This window comes from Chanodichthys erythropterus, chromosome 8 (genome assembly GCF_024489055.1).
Source record: "Chanodichthys erythropterus isolate Z2021 chromosome 8, ASM2448905v1, whole genome shotgun sequence".
Taxonomy (NCBI): domain Eukaryota; kingdom Metazoa; phylum Chordata; class Actinopteri; order Cypriniformes; family Xenocyprididae; genus Chanodichthys; species Chanodichthys erythropterus.
Window position 1 is genome coordinate 47,119,179 of NC_090228.1, and position 7,294 is coordinate 47,126,472.

At 37.1% G+C, this 7,294-nt stretch overlaps 1 pseudogene; it reads left to right on the forward strand.

Moving 5' to 3' along the window:
• The first annotated feature begins 1,239 nt into the window (after positions 1 to 1,239).
• Positions 1,240 to 3,171, forward strand: LOC137025349 (polymeric immunoglobulin receptor-like; annotated as a pseudogene).
• The last annotated feature ends 4,123 nt before the right edge of the window (positions 3,172 to 7,294 follow it).

Consider the following 7,294-nt stretch of genomic DNA (forward strand, 5'->3'; position numbering starts at 1 on the left):
CAATATTTCAAATATCAAAAATCCTGTCATAGGTCTACATCTGCTGTGTATTGACATTACACTGATGAAGTTTGAAGCAAATCAGGTAAAAATAAGAGGGTGATCTCAAAACATTTCAAAAAGTGATACACTTCTTGCTGCCAGTTGGTGGCGCTATAACTTTGACTCACAATAGTCACATCCATGTGATCAGACTCCTATAACGAACACACTCGTGAAGTTTCATAAAGATCAATATATGTATTAAGACGTTATAACACATTTCCTGTTTCCTTTTTCTCGCCATAAATTCGTTGCCTCGCCACGGCCAAACCGTTTGAGATATCAAAAATCCCCTGGCAATTTTTAATCATCAGTGTCTTGACTTCATGCTGACCGAGTTTGGTGGCGATCGGATTAATCGTCTAGGAGGAGTATATCAAATTCCAGAGCATGCGTTTTTCAAACAACCCTTAATAGCTGACTTCCTGTTGGCGTGGCGATTAACTTAGAGCGCGAAAGTTGTTCGGCCCGATGAGGTCTATATGTGTACCGAGTTTCATACTAATACGTGCAAGCATGTTTAATATATGGACCAAATTTTCAGACTTTTTTCAAGGGGGCGCTGTCGAGCCCCCCTGCCACGCCCGGGTACCAGCCTCTCCGGCGTCCTAATGGCCGCGGATTCCAATGTGTGTGCCAATTTTCAAGAGTTTTTGAGCATGTTAAGGCCCCCAAAAAGCCCCGGAAGACGGAAAAAAAAAAAATAAATAAATAAAAAAAAAAAATAATAATAATCCTTAGAAGAACAAGAGGGCCCTGCGCGAATTTTCGCTTGGGCCCTAATAATCCTTAGAAGAACAAGAGGGCCCTGCGCGAATTTTCGCTTGGGCCCTAATAATCCTTAGAAGAACAAGAGGGCCCTGCGCGAATTTTCGCTTGGGCCCTAATAATCCTTAGAAGAACAAGAGGGCCCTGCGCGAATTTTCGCTTGGGCCCTAAATAAGCCATGCAGTATATTAACAAAGCAGTCTAAACTTTTACAACTAGATTTTTTTTTTTATCTATGATTTATTTAAAGAATATTTGACCCCACACCACCAATATAGTCCTGTTTGATTATTTGCTTAAATATGGGGGGAAAATACAGAGATGTATCATGAAACAGAAAGTTGAAGTTTCTTAAAAGAGCTAACAGGAACTATAAAAGACAGAGCCCACACAAAACAGAGTCGTGCCATTAGTGAGTGAGAACCAGTCATGAGGGACCATTTATATCTTTTCTTCTTTATGATTCAATTTAGTTCTGGTAAGTTCAGACTTTTAATTATTTTTTTTAATTTATGGTGTGAGATCAGTGTATCAAGTGGTTGTAGTTATAAAAATAAAGCATCTTTTAAAAAAATTGTATTTTGTAGTTTTTCTAAGATAAGTCTGTCTATTCACACATGCAGAATGTTGAATGAACAGCTCTGCAATTGACAAATTCTTAAAGGATGAAACAGACATTTTGATTGTAAAATAAATCAGGAATGTGACTTTTTTTAATAGTGAAGTATTGCATATAGAAACTGAATGTGATGAGATTTGAGCAACATTGTCTTTCTATGTTCATTAAAAGTTGCTAAGGTTTGAATAAAGGCCCTCACAACACTTTCAAAATCAAGTTAATTTACATGAACATAACTTACATTGCATTAAACTACAAGTTTCTGATCAAAAATCCTTCAGAGATTAAGTAGTTGATATTAAATGTCCAGTTCGTTCAAAGAAGAGAATTACTGTGAGATCTAATAAACACAATAAAGTGCTGCTCATGAACACAAACCTGAAGCTCTTCTCAGCTTTTTCCTGATTATTATATATTCCAGTAAAGCCCATTTGTAAGTTTTTGACAAGCTCTCTTGTTTGCAGGCTGTATTCTTTCAAATGAGCGGCAGACAATCCGCATAACAGGATACACAGGTGGATCAGTGGTGCTGCCCTGCTCCTGCGCTCATCCTCAGTCTACAGTCAACACATTCACATGGCAGTTTCATCGCAGTGGACGACAATGGATTAAAGTATTTGAGGATGAGAAGTTCAGCGGCAGACGTGTGCTGTTTAGTGAAAATACTCCACAAAATCTGTCTCTTCTCATTTCTGACCTCAGACAGGAAGATCAAGGGCACTACGAGTGTAAGACTGAACAATCTACATTAATCCATTTAACAGTGAAGGGTAAGTGATGCTTCTTCTAGAAATATGAATCGCTCTTGTTAGACATGATTGACAGCTCAGGAATAGACATTCAATTGTTCTTTTTACAAAAATATTATTTTATTATTTACTTTAAATTGTACATTCACTGACCTTTGAGTTTTACTTGTGTTCTTACTTCAATGTGGCTCATTCATGGCTTTTTTCTTGTATAAATATTTTTTAAGCTGTAATTTGGTTCAGAACACAACGACAAAAATTGCGGTGACTGGATATGCAGGAGAGTCTGTGGTTCTGCCCTGCTCATGCTCTGAACTACTGACTAAACCTGAACAGATACGATGGATGTATATTGTAGAAAAAGCTTATAAGGAAAGATTGAGAGTCACAAGAACAGAGTCAAACTGTTGAATCAAACATCTCCAGGAAATCTCTCTCTACACATATCAGCACTGACCGCAGAGGACAAAGGAGACTATATCTGTTCTGTCTCGTCTCAAACGGTCTCCTACAGACTTCATGTTGAAGGTAGTTTTGTTCTGTTGATGTTACTTTGATCATCATTACTGCTGATTTTATGAAGAATCTAAATATTTAGAGGAATGAGGTAAACTTGTAGGATGACATGCTGTTTGCATTGTTATATTATCATTGACAGTTACTCTCAGGACAGAGAAACCACACATCCATACAGTTACTCTCGGGACAGAGAATCCACACATCCATACATCCATCAGTTTATCAACACCTCAACCTTCACACCAAACACAAGAACTTGAACCACCTCGACAACCACACAACACATCTCAATGTAAGTCAAAGGCTTGGTTTGCTTCTCATTATTCAACAATGATGATTACAATAATGTATTTTTCCCATGAACATGTCAACAACCCTGTATGTTTCTCCACAGATATCTTCATTCTAGTGGCAGTGTTTCCCTTAGCACTGATTCTGCCATTCCTGGCTTTTGTAATCATCATTGTTGAATAATGAGAAGCATTAAATAATATATAACTAAAATGTCATTCAGTGTAAAAATATTTATATATCAAACAATCATGTTAGGCATATTTAAAGGAGCCCTATGTAAGATTTTTTACTTTAATAAAGCATAAAAATACCTCAATATGTTTGCAGATATTTAGGAAACATGATAAGTTCATCTACTTGTTTCTCAAAAAAAAAACAATTACTGTGTCTCATTTAATTTAATTTCAAAGGTTGCATCCTCAAGAGGACGAATCCTATGAAGGATGCAGTATACGTAGTGTCCTTAACCAGAAGTAAATGAGACGTCCTTCGTAGGACACACGGGCAGGAAAGGAAACAGGAAGTATATCGTTGCTTGTGTCCTCGTTGAGCTCTCAGCAAATTAATGAAAATTATTAATATATTTAGAAAGTAATTTGAAAAGAAAATGTAATTTGTTTTATTTTGGTTAATGCTTGAGGAGCTTATGTAAACAGATATTTGTTACAGAGACAAAGGAGGAGGATATTAAGAAGAACAAAGTTTAAAACAACAAGCATGAAACTACTTACATTTAAACACATCTTCGCTTGTATGTACATTTGCCGACACCACCATTTATTTATTTATTTATTTTTTCAAATAAATGACGGTTGTTAACAGTGATGCAAAGAATTGTGGGCTATCTGCAGCAGTGAAGGATACACCTCATGCATCCTCTGAATTCCTGTGAAAGAAGGACGCATTCGAAGGTCGCGTTCAGAGAGTCCTACTTACTTTTCTGAAACGATACAGCCTCAATGACGTATGCAACCTTTGAATGCGACCTCCGGAGGATGCAGCCTTCGAAATGAGACACAGCTAATGCTACAGCCAGACGTTCTACTTTGAAATATGCGTTCCGTTTCAGAATATCTGTCTTTGTTTTGGTCTGTGTGAAACCTCGTGCTGCCAGTTTATCCAATAGTATTTCGACATCACAGGTTGCCAGTTGGCGGAAAACGCCGCATATTGCAGCCATGGAAACCAGCAAACAAACTGGGTCAGAATCACAGATTCTTCCTGACCTAAAAAGCCTCTGAATCCATCTAAATATCTCTATGAACAACAGCATATTAAAACACAGATAAATCAACTCATCAGCTTACAGTGTGTAAGTCTCCTCAGCTTTCGTTGTCAATTGCGCTCCCTCTTGTTGCGTCCTCAAGCTGGCCACCTGTGTCTTTGATCGAGGGGGTGGGGCAAACAATATTTTGAAATTGGACTGCAGTACCTATTTCGACCATTGGGTGTCATTCCTACATAGAGCCCCTTTAAAGCATAGATTTTGCTCGGCTGTCAGTGTTTTTATCGTTCATTAGCAGGAAAAAAAATGCTCTGAAACAGATTCCAACAATATTGTTTCTCTGTGCTGTTATCGATTTGTGGTGTGGATACTGTTATTCTCTAGAATTTTCTTCTTTAGAATATTTAGAATGATTTTTTTTTAACTATATGTTTATCATTATTATAGTTATTATATGAATAGGCCTTTAGCAAGGAAAAGAGAAAGGTATTTAGGATTGTGATTGTCAGAATATCTAACCAATATTTCTGAACAGACTTCTCCTTCACTACAGTATGTCACAAGTTCAAAAGAGACCATTGGGGGGATTATTCACCCAAAATACTTATCCTGATAACGTTGTTTATGTTGGCAAACATAAAGTATTCATAAATGTAGCTGCATGCTGCAATTTTTTTGGGCAAAACCAAGTGACAAGCTAAGCATCAGAACAGTAGAATAAAATGCTTATTATTTTTCAACATCTGCTTCTGCTTACATTTAATATTAAATTATTACATTCCAAATTATATTAAAGGAATATTATTAAAACTAATTTAATGATACAGACTAATACTAACAACATTGCAATTATGGGAACAATGACAATATTATCTCCCTTTTTTGGTAAAACATTCAGAGTAACAAAACATGGTCATTCAATGTAATGGAAATATTTATATAAAAATTAAACAATATATTTATTTTGACCTGTACTTATTAAAATAAATAAAAAGTATATGTGATCATATTAAATTCTATTATATTTTAAATGATTTTCAATTCCTTACAAAAGCTTCTTGTTGCAAATGTGTAAAACCTAGTAATTTGAAGGATAGTGGAAAAGTATAAAAATTACAATTAATAAGTATTTGATTGCTGCACTGTGATGCTTAAATAGAGTCTTTTAATATGTCATCACATCATTATTGTTTAAAGAGCTCCAGCATTTAAAGTGGCAAATGACAAAACTGCACATGCTTAGAATGAACAGTGTTATTGTTGATTGGTGTGGAAACTATTGTTATAGTTATCTTTATAGTTATTGTTTGTGGTGTGAATGGGCTTTAAGAGTGACACATTTACTTTAATAGCTTTTTGGCTTTTTACAGTGCCTTTCAACTCTCTCTGTTTGTGGGCATCTAAAACGAATCAATAACACAAATTAAACAATACAAAAATGCACTAAAATATAATATTTATTAAGGTCAGTGCTAAACATTCCTCATTTATCTGTAAAATAAATAAGATGCTAAAATAGTTATTTATACAGTGCTACTGTCATTCAGTGTAATGGATGACACTGTGGTGTAACTGAGACTTTGCATTACTCTGAATGACGAAACTTTTACTTCAGCTTATATTGCTGGTCATCGACTGGCCACCTGTATCAAACAGTGGGCTTGACCAGTAAGGTTAATCACAATCATTCACGATATCGATTTTGTTTTTGTTTTTAAAACAAACAATAGTGTTTTTTGCGTTTCACTGAAAGACATGCATTTTTGTAACTCAGGCTACCACACCATGAAAAGGTGAAATTATCAAATATTTAAGAGAATTAAACTCACTTTTCTTGCAGTACAACATGGTGTTCAGTGTCATGTTTCCGCCCACTGCTGCTTCCTTCCACTTCCCACCAGAGGTCTCCGTTTCACCATTAACACTTCACTCTGGACTAATTTCCCACAATCCCTCAGCTAGGCACTGATCACACTCACACCTGTTTCCCATCAGGTTCCCTTTATAAGCTGCACTCCTTCACACACACTTTGCTTAGTATTGTTTAGCCTTGTTTTGTTTTCGACCTTGTCTCTATGTTCCTTGTTCCGTTCCGTGCCTTGCCTGTGTTTTTGACCCTGGACTGTTTCCTTGGATGATGATCGTTTGCTGCCTGTGTTTTGGATTACTCTTTTGCCTTGCCCTCTTGTATCTGTTTGCTGGTGTTTGACCCTCTTTCTGTACGACTACGCTCTTCCTGTTTTATTAAAGCCTGCATATGGATCTCCAACTCTGTTGTCCCGCTCCCCATACGTTACATTCAGGGTATCATTTGATGATGTCACAGACTGTTAAAGGTGGTAAAGAGGATGTTTTGTTTTATACATTTTTGCAATATTACTTGAAACTGTCTTTACTAAGTGATAAAAGACTATTTATTAGGTGCACTGAAAGGAATATTATTAATATACATCATCTGTGCACGAGGTAGTACCTTAAAAACATCAGCCAATCGTTTACGCGATCATCGCCCTCTGGCTTGTCAATCACTGCCGTGACGTTCCTTGTGAGAGACGAGCGCGGCTGCGCGCTCCAGTAACTTTCCACACTCCACAGGCGCCGCATGCAATGTTTTTGTCAGGAGTAACAACTGCAGATTATGAGTCACCTGCGGTGAGTCCGACATAATGAATCCACTAAGTGTGTGCGCGGCTTAACGATTGTAAGGCCGATTATGAATGTAAATTGATACTTATGACTGATCGCGCTCAAACGCGTCCAGTCAGAGCCAGTTGCTTTCAGTCTGCGATTACAGTCGGTGTTCAAATTCCATGTGAAAGTATATAAATCTGCTTCAGGAGCAGGAAACAATCGCTGTATGTTGAGCACAGTCAGAATGTTTTAGTCAGTCGTTAAATGTGTGCCCGGCTTAATAACACAGCGAATGCCGGTGGTAAACAAACACTCGTGCACGAGTTTTGGGAGGCGTTCACTTGAAATGAGCTGTGAAGGAGGGGGATTGTTCTTCCGCATGCGCTCATTTCAAAAACTCAGTCGACGAAAACATCCTCTCTACCACCTTTAAATGACTATCAGTTT